The following is a 14657-nucleotide window of genomic DNA, read 5'->3' as shown; positions in this document are numbered from 1 at the left end:
TTCAGTTTTCTCCCCTGCAGTGAATAGGGCCCCAACAATTTTCAAGCAAAACTAGACACTTCTCTTGAGAGACCAGGCTTTGAACTCAGTCTGAAAGTTGATTGCATGTGACAAACTTTACCAATCCTTCTGCCATTAGGAATGGAGTACTGCTGAGCTGATCCCAAGAGATCTGGTTGGGATTCAGACTGCTAGTGGTTTCAGAAATGGATGGTTGATTTCATTCATTAGATGCCTCTTTACAGTGCTACCTATAAAAAAGCTTGCTTAACGTTACATTGTTTTTCTGGATAATTATTTTGTGTAGAAGCATATCCAGTTAAAAATATGTAGAAATAGAATATGTAATAGTGTCCAGTTTTCATCACTCTTGATCATTTTTAGGGATACATGAAAAGTATAGATCTGATATGTTAGAATATCGCCATCTTGTGGAAATAAATTGCAGAAGCCAGGGTAACCAACAGTAAACTGGAATTACAGCTGCAAAAAAAAAATGGGCGATTTTGCTTCTCGTGGGTTTGTGCCGATATCTGATCTGGTTTCCGTCCACAGAAGTTTGAACAGCCCCTTCCTTCCCAGAGTTTCACTTTGAGTTGCAGGTTTGAATTAAGACCAAAAAATCTCAAAGCGAAGCCCCACTAAAACAGCAAATGTTGCACAATTTCAATGTCACCCCGAAATTGAGCATGTTCACTCTGTGTACCTATCTTGAGTTTGGGACAAAGATTTAAGAATGGGCTGGTTTCAGGTTCCAGGAAGAATATTCTACACAGCTCTCCCCAGCATTCTTCCAAAACCCAACCATCACCACACCTCCTTTACACGCTGCCTTCTCAGTTAATTTACAGCTGCACCCTGTATCCATATTCCGCAATATTTGGCTTTCTTCTCTTTGCTTTGAAGCTTGCTGAACTTGAGGGATCAATGTTACAAAGGAGTTCTTAATCACAAACACAAGCATCTGAGTCCCACTGCAGCGGGGCGACGACTCACCGGCGCAGCACCTCCTGCTGGTTGTCCTGGGAATTAGCTCTTCCAGCCTCTGGAGAACCCTCTGCAGGCCGGTGTCTCATCTGCCACTGGCCCCCGTGTCCTTCCCGGACCCCCATGCCCCCTAGCAGCAACCCACAATCTGAGTCTCCCCACCTCGGGGGAACTCCCAACCCCCTATCCCCACCTCGCCTCAGTGGCTATTGCCAGTCATCATCTAGCCCCCGCTCACTGGGGCAGACTGCAGTCTATAAACCACTCATCGTCGGCAAGAGGGGGGGTTGGCCCAGCTGCCTCTGCCTATATCTGGGCTGCCCCTCTGCAGCGCTAGTACCCTTACCTCGGCGTGCAGCCTGGGGCTTTGCTAGGCTGGAGCTCCCCAGCTCCCTCTGCCCTTCCCCAGCACTGCTCCACCCTAGATACCCTTCTCTGCTTCCCAGGCAGCCAGGTCCTTCTCTCTCAAAGACTAGAGAGCGAGCGTCTTCTACAGCCTCTGGCCCTCAGCCCTCTTATAGTGCCAGTGGTGGCCTGATTGGGGCGTAGCCCCAGCTGTGGCTGCTTCCCCCAATCAGCCTAGCTTTACCAGACACAGCCCTCTCCAGAGCTGCTTTAACCCCTTCAGGGCCGGAGCGGGGTGACCACCCCGGCATTTCCAATGGATTTTCCAATTGGATACGTTACATAATGTAAATGGCTGAAAGGAATTAATCATACAGCCTTAGGCCATGGATAATACTTTAACACAATAATTAAGCCCCAAAATTGTATGAATAGCTTCAATACCTGCCAACAGAAGACTCTGTTCATCCATCTATCTCAAGCTTCTTCCCCCACTCCTGGGAGCAGCTGATAACATGATTCACACTTCAAGGCCTATCTAATCCATGTTCTGTTGGACAGGGGAGAAAAGCAAGTTTCAGAGAGAAGGACCTATCCCTTCTTCTCTCTTTCAGACAAGGGGTTATTAGCTCAAACACCTCCATTTATCAGAGCTCTGCAGAATCCCCTAATAAAATAAGTGTTCTTGAGGGATTTATAGGTCAAAAACCAATCCCGCAAACTCTTCTAGGAAATCAACTGGCAGCCAGTGTAGGTCACAGTGCACAGATGTAACATGCATTGTGTGTGAAACTTCATTCAGACCCTGAGTCAGCAAGATACTTAAGTACCTGCATAACTTTATGCACCTGAGTAGGCCCCGGGACTTCCATAGACCTACTCAGGGTCTTGAAGGTACAAGTTACATGCTGGAGTACCTTAGTGAATCTGCGCCTCAATGAGTAGGCAACAGTGTTTTGCATGGCCTTTCATTTCTGAATGATCTTGAGGTATAACCCTATGGCAGTGACACTGTACAACCTTGAGGTGCCAGGGACACGGCTGACTATGGTAAGGTCCACATCTTCATATTCTAAGAAAATGATGCTGTCTCCTTGCCAAGAGCAAATGATGGACTCATGGTAAATGCTGCTATTTGCACAGCCAGCAGCAGCTATGGAGCCAACTATACCCTCATGTGGTGAGCCCCATAGCACCTGCCAAACGTATGCCCGCAACAATAGGCAATAATATAATCTTTGCCATATCTTCTATCTGCTTCCCGAACCCTAGCATTGCCCGTCTTACCCATGCTGAGCTTTAGCAAGTGAGCCCTCCTCCACACCACACTTACAGATAGATGCTGGAAAAGTCACCCAGCCACTCTAGGTAAATCAGAATTTGGGCCACTGATCAGAGAACGTGTTGCCGTTTGCACTACTCACACAGCTGAAAACAAAAGAACAGAGTTAGTAAAAATAAACAATGGGCTGGAAGGGTAATTTATGGGCAGTTTGTGGGAAAGCTCATCTGCAACACAGGCTTTTCTTTTTGTACTTTATTTTTAAAACTGCTATTAATCACTTTAACTTCCACCTATGTGAAAGGCTTGTCGCTGTGGGGCTATTGTCCCTCCTTTCATTTAGTCACGGCAAGCCAACCCTGAGCTGGAAATGCTTACCACTCACAAACGGCATATTAAAAGGCATTGATATTCCATTCACATCAGCACCAGACAGCACAAAGGTACTCAAGGAATTGTTTGCTTGTTTATTAAATAAGATGTCCGTCCCCCTAGCTCCTCTTGTATTTCCTTAAGAGCCACTTTTCATGTGATGTAGTTCTGGTGCCAAAATGTATTCAAATGGAGTTTTGCAGATTGACAGACACTTGTGTATATTTGACTCTACTCCATGGTTCTGGCTTCTCTCCAGCTCTTCTGAGAATCAAGATAAGGCTTGTATTTGGTGAGAACTCATGCCTGACAATGTGTGTGTGCCCAGCTAATCAGCGTGACAGTGTAGCAAAATACAATTAATGCACCTGCTGGGGGACACTGCTTTAAGCATAGTTTTGTTTCTGAGAGTTGGAAACTCGGGCATATGAAGAACTTTTTTAGCTGAACGTATAAAAAGCTTGGAAAATACAGCTAATGGGAAAAGGGCCATAGTAAGGATAGTACAAATACCTTACAGGATGTAACTCAGAGGAAAGGGTCAATTATTCTCACTAGTCAAGGACGACAGAACAAGGAATAACAGAATCAAACTGGAGCAAGGAAAATCTAGTTTAACCAATAGGAAAATTTTTCTAGCTGACTGCAAGCGTGATTAGATGATGGAACACACAGCCAAAGGAAATGCTGACATCAACAGACACCATCCAGGCTAGACTTCATAATCATTTTGTTATAGGATGTTGGAGGCCTGCCACAGCACAGCAAAATGAACTACATGACCCATTAGTAACCCCTTCCTTTTTGACTATGGAGATTATCCACATAAGAAGGGTTCCCAGGCCATCCCTGCAATTTGGCATAATGTTCCAAATAGTTCATCCATTGTATAACTACTATACCCTCTGTAGGGAGAGATCTTGTGCATTTCTAGAAATTTCTTGGGCATTCATGGGAGATAGCCTCAGTCGTTCTGCCAGCTGCTTCAAAATCAATGCACAAAACCAAAAGGAAGAAAGCAATATTGCTTGCCTGGTGCTGTAATTCAACATGAATATTAAATAAATGTCTAATCTCATCTTTGATAGCCCATTTGATTATCCTTGGTTAAGTATGTTCATAAATCAACATTTCTTATTTAAAATTGGAGGATATACATTTTTCAGGACACTTTAGGTGTCTTAGTAACAGAACTTCCTTTTAAGATACACCTCTCAAGGGATCTGTGCCAAAAATATTTTTAATAGCCGTAATTTTCGGTTTAGTTTCTTAAACTTAATCCTTTTCTTTATCTAAGTTTGATTTCGTGTAATCAAGAGTTTAATCTCTACAATCTCCAGAGGCAACAGGAATAAGATAAAATACAACTTCAAGCCATCATTCCATGCTTCACTGTAAGCCAGATCACAGCAAAGGAAAACGGGATGCTCCTCTTTCATAAATGCAGTTTGTCAAGCTGCACCTGCAGAGTGGGAGACTTTGTTACTTTTTCTCTTTTCTCCTGTGGGACCCGCTCAGATCTCAGCCAGACAGACAGATGTGACTAAAGCTTTCTTCCTGTCACTCCCCATTTCACTGTGCAAGACTGGAGCAATCCTGCTCTTAGATTCTGTGTATACAGCTCCACCGGGCCTTATTAGTAATAGTAAAAATCCCTATTTTATTACTGTTTTGCCATGTCAGAATGCTATATATAATTCTGCTACTGCTAAGTCTTTACTTTGGAATTAGGGAGAGTCCAGCATTACCTCACACAATAGCTAAAGGAATTCTATTCGATGACGGTGGTATTCAAACATATTTTTAAATATGATTTTTGAAAGGCAACCACATTCCCCCATTATCTCCCCAGCAGCTATCATGAATAATAATTAATAAGAAATAGTATTTGCAGGAAGAATAAAAAAAGGAATGTCGTTCCCAGTTGAAATTTGAATGTTTAAGATGCCAGTAATGGTGTGGCCACTAATCCCCATCAGCAGTTCCCACCCCACCCATATGTTTTATTCTGGCTATTCTCAGTTCCCTTTTTACAATTCACACTTCAGTTCCTGTTGTTTGTTAGGAGTCTTTCACTTCCCTGACGATGGTGCGCTCTAACTTCCTGCTGACACACACTACAGGATGTATGCTCGGTTGCCTTTGGATACAACATCTCTGAAGTTTCTGGCGAACTGCAAGTGTTAGCTGTAAACTGCTATTGTCTTTTTGCTAGCTAATTGTATTGATTCCCCCACCTTCCCTGCACCTGAAAATGAGGCTTCAATGGCTAAATGTCCCTGCAGGGAGGCAGTGCCATCCAACTATAAATCCACATCAAAGCTGCCACTAAGTGAAGTTGAGCAATCCTGCTGGATCAGAGGAGTAAGAGCCCATTTTTATTATTTAGAGATAATTATATGTAAAAAGCTAGAGCCATATTACTCCCCGTGGGATTAATCACACAGAGGGAACAGGAAGATCTTGTGGGCTTTGACCATTATTCCAGGGCGGGTAAGAAGGCCTCACCCTGCCACCACATTGAACAGACAGATATTGAGTCTGCAGAAACTGCAGATCCATGCAGAAGCCCTGTGAATATGCCCTACATTAATCTTCCTTCCATGTCAACATGGCTCCAAAGCAATCACACGTCCACCAGCTTCTCAGGGAAGCACCTACTCGGGGAAGGGGAGCAAAAAAGGAATCCTAGTTATAGGGAAGGATGATCCAAAAAGCCCTCCAGCCCTACCCCTCCCCACCAGCAGATCCCAACCACTAGAGCGTTTGTGGAGAAGCTTCCACAGGGTCGAACCGAAAAAGCAGGAAGGATTTAGGGGAAATAGCACTTCAACCTTTTTTCTGCATCCCTCCCTAATCCCCAGGCGGAAAGGGTGTTTGTCCCCATCTGCAGGTGGAGGGACCATACTGGACAGTGGCAAGAGCACTCATATGATACCTGTAATTCTCAAACACTCTCCAAGCAATTCTGGACACCTTCAGTCTCAGTGGCTCTGTGTACATGTTGAACCTCACTCTGCATTTCATTCCATACCTAATGTGACTGTTCATGGCAATTGCACCTGTACTTCTCCTCAGTGATTCAGCAAGGGCACCCACTCTCGGCTTCCAGCTCCCTAGCCATTGCCTTTCAGGGATGGACACCCACATCTCTCCCTCCTGAGCAGGGTATTTCCAGGCTGAACAGTTTCCTGCCTTCACTGTGTTATTCTCAGAAAAGGACAGTCTGCCTACATAAGCCTGCTTACTTTCTCTTCAGGGACTAACACCACAGTAATTATCCACAGTTATAAGTTACCACCCAGCACTTCCTATGCAAGCCTATTTTACTCTTAAGGTAAAAGCATTACAGAGAAAACATATTAAAACAATAAAAGAACCTACACATATACCAATGCATCCAATTCTCTGCAAAATGTCTTCAACATGGGTTCTGGCAGGTGACTCCTTCAAGCCCCTCTTCTGCCCCCAAAGGGTGGGTTTCCTTTGTGCTCCCAAGTTCATCGCCGCCTCAGCTCAGAACTAGCATCCAATCTTATTAGCCCTCGGTAAGCCAAGTCCTTCTAGCCATTCCCTAAAGATTGGGGCCCTCCATGGAGTAGAGGTCCTGTCTGTTTCTTATTCATTTGCCTTGAGCCTGTTTGAAACCAGGTTTGTTATCCAAAAATATTTTCCCTGTCTGTTGGTCCCTGCAAAATCCAGTTTGACCTAGTATATGCAAACCTCTCCCAGGGTTGGAGGATTATAACCAGAGGAATTATATTAGCATACCCAAAATTACATACAGTCTTACAGTAACAACATAAACAATTGCATTTTAAATGCAATGGACCCCAAAGGCATTGGACTTAATTCAATAATGTTTATCTTAATTCCATAAGAGTTGCAGGATATTGTCATACCATTCACTCCTAATTATTTTATAGGAACAAAATAATACATTTAAAAAATAACCTGCTGTTAATAAAAATGTACACAATACAGCAATCTTGGCCTTAAGGGACCATCCAAACTTGGTTCTCTAGCATAATCAAGGCCAGAGTCATTCCAAGATCATCTGCAAATCTTCATTTAGCAACATGCTCTCCACATTTTGTAGCTGTTTTTAGTACCAGGTGCGCTAGTAAATGCACCACTTTCCCTGAAAATTGTGTTGGTATTCTAAATTTAAATGTGTTTTCTATCTTGCATGAAGATATATAGCAGATTAATAAATACACCTTTTCTGGGGGAAAGACCAGGGGTCCTATTATTCCATCTTTGAAGGATTTGCTTGCCTAAAAAGTGGCAGCCCCTGTTCAGGCATCATTTCTGTAGGGAGGATGAATAGGATATGTTAGAAGTATTGCCACCTTGCACAAATCACCCAGTTTGGACCCCACTTGGAGCCAGTCTGCCTCTGATGATAGAAGCCCCAGCTTTCAGGGGAATTCCAGACCTGCCTGGGGAAAGCCCCTTTTGAGTGGCTGTCTTCCACATTTCCTCACCTCCTATAGAAGTGCAGTCAATCAGAGCTGCCACAGGAGATAGTGCTCTCTATCCCCCACCCCTCAGGAGCCAACAAAAGCGTTTGTGTAGCGAATGAGGAGAGAGAGCAGCCAATATCACTTTCACAATAGGGGCTGGGAGCAGGAGGTGAAAGAACCCAGCAACTCAGGCCTCTCTGTGTTCCTGTTCCCTCCCCAGTACCACTGCAACCCCAGGCTTGGGAAGGGGGCAAAGACCACCCTGCTGGAGCTGGACCCCAAGCCCAGGCCTAGGGGGAGTGTGATGAGCCCTGAAAGCTGGCCCCCACCCATCCCCTCAGGTCTGGAGGAAGGGTGAAGATCCCCTGAAGTTGCCACCCTGCCCACGGGAGGGTGAAGAACCACCACAGCAGCAAGTGGAACAGAACAGGGCAGATGTGGGGCTTGGGTGTGCAGAGCTGTTGTGTAGCTGGGTGGGAAGAGTTGATATAGGCCTGGGGCAGATATGAGGGCTTGGGGCACAAAAATAATTGAAGTGTGGGGATGATGGGTGGACAATTAATTCCTGATCTGGGTGGCTGTGGGATCGGGAAGAAGGGATAAAGAATGAATTAACTGGAATCTGTGGGTTTGGGAGGAAGCTGGAACCTCCACACCATCGGACAGCACTTTATACAAATTTGTCTCTTCTGGAAGGAGCTCCTGCCATGGAGCCAAACCCGCATGACTCACTGTAAGTTAGCAAGAGCTGGTAACATTAACTGTCACACACAGATACTTGAGAGGGGCAGGCTGTGCTCAAAATCCAGAACATGCTTCTTAAAACTTTCCCTCAAAACTCATGCTTTGGAGGTCTAGCTTATAATTTTTAAACTTTTGGGGTTGGCAATACTAAATTAGGTACAACTATCACACTCCATCCCCTTTCCTATACCACAGCATAACTCATTCAGGACTTTTTGGAATCCATTACCCAGCATCAAGCCCAGAGATATTGTATTGAAAGCCCTGTTTGTAGGTGCTAGTAACAGCTGCAGAGATAAATGTCCCACATGGTTACTTAGTCACAAATAATTAATTCACAAACATTGTAAAAAGAAGAACAGGAGTACTTGTGGCACCTTAGAGACTAACAAATTTATTAGAGCATAAGCTTTCGTGGACTACAGCCCACTTCTTCGGATGCATATAGAATGGAACATATATTGAAGAGATATATATACACACATACAGAGAGCATAAACAGGTGGGAGTTGTCTTACCAACTCTGAGAAGCCAATTAATTAAGAGAAAAAAAACTTTTGAAGTGATAATCAAGATAGCCCAGTACAGACAGTTTGATAAGAAGTGTGAGCATACTTAGAAGGGGAGATAGAATCAATGTTTGTAATGGCTCAGCCATTCCCTATTCAAACCGGAGTTGATTGTGTCTAGTTTGCATATCAATTCTAGCTCAGCAGTCTCTTGTTGGAGTCTGTTTTTGAAGTTTTTCTGTTGTAATATAGCCACCCGCAGGTCTGTCACTGAATGACCAGACAGGTTAAAGTGTTCTCCCACTGGTTTTTGAGTATTTTGATTCCTGATGTCAGATTTGTGTCCATTAATTCTTTTGCGTAGAGACTGTCCGGTTTGGCCAATGTACATGGCAGAGGGGCATTGCTGGCACATGATGGCATATATCACATTGGTAGATGTGCAGGTGAACGAGCCCCTGATGGTATGGCTGATGTGATTAGGTCCTATGATGATGTCACTTGAATAGATATGTGGACAGAGTTGGCATCGGGGTTTGTTACAAGGATAGGTTCCTGGGTTAGTGGTTTTGTTCAGTGATGTGTGGTTGCTGGTGAGTATTTGCTTTAGGTTGGGGGGTTGTCTGTAAGCGAGGACAGGTCTGTCTCCCAAGATCTGTGAGAGTAAAGGATCATCTTTCAGGATAGGTTGTAGATCTCTGATGATGCGCTGGAGAGGTTTTAGTTGGGGGCTGAAGGTGACAGCTAGTGGTGTTCTGTTATTTTCTTTGTTGGGCCTGTCTTGTAGGAGGTGACTTCTGGGTACTCGTCTGGCTCTGTCAATCTGTTTTTTCACTTCAGCAGGTGGGTATTGTAGTTTTAAGAATGCTTGATAGAGATCTTGTAGGTGCTTGTCTCTATCCGAGGGACTGGAGCAAATGCGGTTATATCTTAGAGCTTGGCTGTATGCAAACTAGATACAATCAACTCCGGTTTGAATAAGGACTGGGAATGGCTGAGCCATTACAAACATTGATTCTATCTCCCCTTGTAAGTATGCTCACACTTCTTATCAAACTGTCTGTACTGGGCTATCTTGATTATCACTTCAAAAGTTTTTTTTCTCTTAATTAATTGGCCTCTCAGAGTTGGTAAGACAACTCCCACCTGTTTATGCTCTCTGTATGTGTGTATATATATCTCCTCAATATATGTTCCATTCTATATGCATCCGAAGAAGTGGGCTGTAGTCCACGAAAGCTTATGCTCTAATAAATTTGTTAGTCTCTAAGGTGCCACAAGTACTCCTGTTCTTTTTGCGGATACAGACTAACACGGCTGCTACTCTGAAACATTGTAAACAGTATTTGCAATACCTTTGAATAACTTTTATAACTTATATAGATTTTCTCCTTTCCACTTCAGTTACACATAGTACAAAGGAAGATTTCTGCATAAATATTTGTGTTTCTGTATTTTTAGAGAAACAAGGTGGGTGAGGGGATATATTTTATTGGACCAACTTCTGTTGTGAAAGTTACAAGCTTTCAAGCTACACAGAAAACTCTGTAGTGTGACCTTAAAATGTGGAGAGTCTATGATACCTGGATTTTTCTTCAGAGCTTGAGAAGAAAGGCAGCATCTTAGTTTTATTCCGTACACTTCAGCCTTGCCAGCAAACAAAAATGTAAGGTTCCTTAAAGCCTTCAGCATTTTAGGCCTCAGGTTTATAGTTGGCTGATGAGACAGGAAATATGTGGCCTGAATCCAAAGTAGTACAGATATCTGGGAGTATTGGGATCAACATAGAAAAGATCCATTTCCCTAGATTTTTGTAAGTCTTTCTTTGGAGAACCGTCTTTTCACCATAAGCCCAGCTAAGTTAGTTAAGGATAGTTCTCTGAAAACGTCTGCTCAATGTGAAGCAGCAGTCAAAAAACGAACAGAATATTAGGAACCACTAAGAAAGGGATAGATAATAAAACAGAAACTACCATAATACCACTATATAAATCCATGTACGCCCACATCTTGAATACTGTGTGCAGTTCTGGTTGCCCCATCTCAAAAAGATATATTAGAATTGGAAAAAGTACAGAGAAACGCAACAGCTTCCATACAAGGAGACATAAAAAGACTGGGACTGTTCAACTAAGAAAAGAGGTAAGGGGAGGATATGATAAAGGTCTATAAAATCATGAATGGTGTGGAGAAAGCGAATAGGGAAGTGTCATTTACCCCCGCACATAACACAAGAACTAGGGGTCACCCCATGAAATTAATAGGGAGCAGGTTTAAAACAAACAAAAGAAAGTACTTCTTCACATAGTGCACAGTCAACCTGTGGAACTCGTTGTCACGGGGTGTTGTGAAAGCCAAAAGTATAACTGGGTTAAAAAAAGAATTAGATAAGTTCATGGAGGATAGGGTCATCAATGGCTACTAGCCAAGCTGCTCTGGATGTCCCTAAACTGGGACTGACCGACGGGGGATGGGATCACTCAGCAAGTGCCCTGTTCTGTTCATTCCCTCTGAAGCATCTGGCACCAGCCACAGTCAGAAGATAGGATACTGGACTAGATAGACCACTGGTCTGAGCCGGTGTGACCATTCTTATGTTCTTAAGGATCTACTAACCCTCACCTCACCTGAGCCCCTGTTCTCTCTTTAACAGAGATAAAATCTCAATTTAAGACAGTTAGTTAATAGTTAAACATAAATTACACAGGCTCTGTAACCTTAGGGGCAACAAATTCTTTCTTTAAATCTCCCTCCCAAATACACTGCAGCAACCAGACATTCTAACTGAGGGCTTCCCTAATAAGTAAAGATGAAATAAGTAAAGATGCCCCACTCCAGCAGAACAGGGGTTAAAAGCAGCCCTGGAGAGGGCTGCGGCTGGGATACAAGGAGTGAGGGCAGCTGAGGGAATAGCTGACCACAGGTGTGGCCAGCTCAATTAGGGCCCAGCTGGCCCTGATAAGAGGGCCAGGGGCCAAGAACTGGAGGAGTCTCACTCTAGCCCTGGAGTGGGAAGGGCTAGCTGCCTGGATGCAAGGTACCTGAAGCAGAGCAGAGCAGGGCAGGGCAGGGCTGTGGAAGGGCAAAGGGAGCTGCGGAGCTCCAGCCTGGTAAACCCCCAGGCTGCAGGTCTTGTTGAAGGCCTATGAAAGGTACTGGGGCTGCTGAGGGGCAGCCCAGGGATAGGCAAAGGCAGCAGGTCCTACCCCCTTGCCAATGATGAGCGGCCATTACAGACTGAAGTCTGCCCCAGAGAATGGGGGCTAGATGATGACTAGCAATAGCCATTGAGGCAAGGTGGGCTTAGAGCAAACTTTTTGGGCCAAGGGCCACATCTGGGTGAGGAAATTGTATGTAGGGCCAGGACAGGGGGTTGGGGTGCAGGAGGGGTGGGGAGTGCAGGAGGCGTGCAGACTGCGGGAGGGGGCTCAGGGCAGGGGGTTGGGGTGCAGGAGGGGTGCAGGCAGGGGGCTTAGGGCAGGGAGCTGGGGAGTGGGGTACAGGAGGGGTTCAGGCTCCGGCCTGGCGCTGCTTACCTAAAGCAGCTCTGGGGTGGCAGTGGCAAGCTCCCTGCATGCCTGCCCTGGTCCCACGCCGCTCTGCCCCAGGAAACGCTGCAGCCCCTGGGGGGGAGGGGGGCGCTCCTCGTGCGTTGCCCTTGCCGCGCCTCCAGGTACCTCCCCCAAAGGTCCCATTGGCCGCTGTTGCCCGTTCCCGGCCAATGGGAGCTGTGGGGGGTGGTGCCTGGAGGCAAGGGCAACGCACGGAGCCTTCTGCCCCCCTGCTGGGGGGCCACAGGGAAGTGGTGCTGGCCGCTTCTGAGAGCGGCACGGGACCCGTGGCGCCACAGGGGGCAATCCTGCGGGCCGGATCCAAAGGGGGGGGGGGTTAATTGGAAAACTTCCAATCAGCACTAATGGAAACTTTCCATACAGCTTCAGAAAAAGATACTCAGCATGTCTAGTAACCAATAAACACAATCTTACTTCTGGATGGTTCCATCTGAATTGCCCTGTCCTGCTTTGCTCTCTACATGGGTGCAAACACACACAGGCAGTGTTACCAACTCTCACGATTTTGTCATGAGTCTCAAGGTAATTATTGTTTTCATTGAAGCCCCAGCTCCTGGAGTCAAGTGGATATGTGATGATTTCAGCCTTTGTGCTTAAAGAAAAAACATTTCTAGCCTCGTGGCTGTGGAGAAAACTTCAAAATGTGACCCCAGTGCACCCTAAAGGCTCAAAAAGCAGAAGGCAAATAAAAAAGACCAAATCTGTTATTTTTACCTAATCTCATGATTTCAAAGCCAATCTCATGATTTTTGAACATTTGAGTTGGCATCCATTGTTGGATTCAAACAAAAAATGTGTCTCTCCTGCCATTAATATTCTCCCTTTCTTTGGGCTTAAAACAAATCAAAGGCTGCCGTTTAAAGCACGTGGGTTACAGTGGCTTAAATTTCAAGTAAGTACATCTGTTTTTCTTAAAAGGTGGAGGGCACAGTACCTTTTGCTTTCCCCAGTCTGATTTACATCTGCAGTGTCTCAGATTAGATTTTAAATGTTTGCATAGCAGTATCCATTATAATGTGTGACTTCAAGTATTCCTGTTCTTATAGCACATATGGTTGTTTTTTTTTTTTTTTTTTTTTTTTTAAGAGAGAAAAGACCAGAGATAGATGTTCCCAACACATACAGGAAAAAACTAATTGATCACATAACACATGAAGCTCTGTAATTTCCCTGCCTCCTGCTAGTCTAACTAGACACTGGGTGGCAGTATTGTATGAACATTAACATCCATAGAGTCATTTCTGAGTTTAAAGAAATGTATTGATACATGAAATCAAAAGCAAGCTTTTCGTTTGGTTACCTCATTTCCTGTGGTATCGGCTAATTCACCAAAGAAAAGTCACAAATTATTTCAGTTTCTAGATGATGCAGTTGTATGCAGCCTTGTTGTAGTCCTGTTGGTCCCAAGATATTAGAGAGACAAGGTGGATGAGATTATATCTTTTATTGGACCAACTTCTGTTGGTGAGCGAGACAAGCTTTCACACTTACATAGAGCTCTTCTTCAGGTCTGGGAAATATATTCAGAGTGTGACAGCTAAATACAAGGTGGAACAAACTGTTTAGTATAAGTAATTAACATATTTCAAGGAACAGATGAAGTGGCCCATTAACACCTCTCCAGTGGGGGTGGGGGAGGGAGGAAGCTGGCAGGGGCAGGGCTAGTGTTGGTTTTAGATTGTTGCAATAAGCCATAAACCATGGGTGGTGCGTCCAATAGGCTGGCGAAGGCTGTGCCTCTCCAAGCAGCCCTAGGTGGCCCCGCCCACACTCCTCCCCTGCTTGCTCTTTCCCCAGGCCAGGCTGCTCCTCTTCAGTTCTGCTGGGCTAGGGTGGCTGGGACTTGGGGGGGCTGGAGCCACCGGGGCTAAGCCGCCCAGCGCTGCGAGGGAGAGGGCTGGAGGCGCTGGGGCTGCCCGCACTGTGCTTGGGGGAGGCGGAGGGCACTGGGCCTGGGGGAGGCCGCTCACCCTCCCTGCACTCAGGGGCCAGAGGAGCCATGCGCCAACTGCCCGCCCTGTGCTTGGGAGTCGGGGGCGGGGCCAGTCAGGGGCTAGCCTCCCCCTGCCGGCAAGGCACCTGCTGCCCATGCCATAAATCCAGTGTCTCTATTCAGTCCATGATTTTTAGTGTCTAGCAAAGTTACAAATTTAAGCTCCCAGGGTCATCTTTGGAAGGTGTTGTGCTGGTTTCCTTTGAGGATGAGTACTTATTAGAACAATCTATAACCCACTAACCCCCAGCTATATATATACACACACACACTGCTTTCTTTTCTTCTCTCTCTCTCGCTATGGCTGGAGAGGTGTTAACAGGCCATTCCACCTTGAATGATCCCTTGAAATAACTCCTTATGCTAAATAATCTGTTCCACCTTGTA

At 45.2% G+C, this 14657-nt stretch overlaps 1 long non-coding RNA gene across 1 annotated transcript in view; it reads right to left on the bottom strand.

The window, feature by feature from the left end:
* The window catches only part of LOC135984264 (uncharacterized), a 29426-nt gene extending 15657 nt beyond the window's left edge, over positions 1-13769 (bottom strand). The window contains exon 1 of the long non-coding RNA XR_010602180.1: positions 13578-13769. This is a non-coding gene — a long non-coding RNA (uncharacterized LOC135984264). The remainder of the gene's footprint in view (positions 1-13577) is intronic.
* Positions 13770-14657: the final 888 nt, after the last annotated feature.

Source organism: Chrysemys picta, chromosome 6 (genome assembly GCF_011386835.1).
Source record: "Chrysemys picta bellii isolate R12L10 chromosome 6, ASM1138683v2, whole genome shotgun sequence".
Taxonomy (NCBI): domain Eukaryota; kingdom Metazoa; phylum Chordata; order Testudines; family Emydidae; genus Chrysemys; species Chrysemys picta.
Note: the sequence above shows the minus strand (reverse complement) of the source record. Positions and strands in the feature narration are given on the sequence as shown.